Here is a 457-nt window from a genome sequence, read left to right as displayed (position 1 = left end):
TGTAATAAGCCCCTCCCTCTCTCCCCGCAATGTTGGGAGGAACTCCGAGGTCTACACACCACCGGTGCTGAGGGCAGCTGGCCTGGGTGACGCTCCCGGGGATCGCAGCTCCGAAGTCCCTGGAGGAGCCCCGCCTGGCGCAGCCGGACGCTCGGACAGGCCGGTGAGGCTCTGCGGAAAGGCAGCCCCCGGTCCCTAGGCTGAGGGAGGGCGCCAGGGCCCGGGCAGCGCTGTGGGCCGGCAGCTGGCAGGGCCGTGCGGATCCTACCGCGACTCACCCCGCGGAGAGCACGACAGCACTTTGTTCACTCGTGCCCGCGGCCACACGGGTGACAGGGACGGGCGCTCAGGCCCCACAGCCCAGCGTGTCCTGACTCCTGACTGAGACGGCCGTTCCCCGTGACGGGGCCCAGAGCCGCCTGGGTGCCTGGTGAAAATCCACAGCTGGGGTGTCCGC

Source organism: Crocuta crocuta, unplaced genomic scaffold (assembly GCF_008692635.1).
Source record: "Crocuta crocuta isolate KB4526 unplaced genomic scaffold, BGI_CrCroc_1.0 scaffold179, whole genome shotgun sequence".
In the NCBI taxonomy this organism is placed as follows: domain Eukaryota; kingdom Metazoa; phylum Chordata; class Mammalia; order Carnivora; family Hyaenidae; genus Crocuta; species Crocuta crocuta.
Note: the sequence above shows the minus strand (reverse complement) of the source record.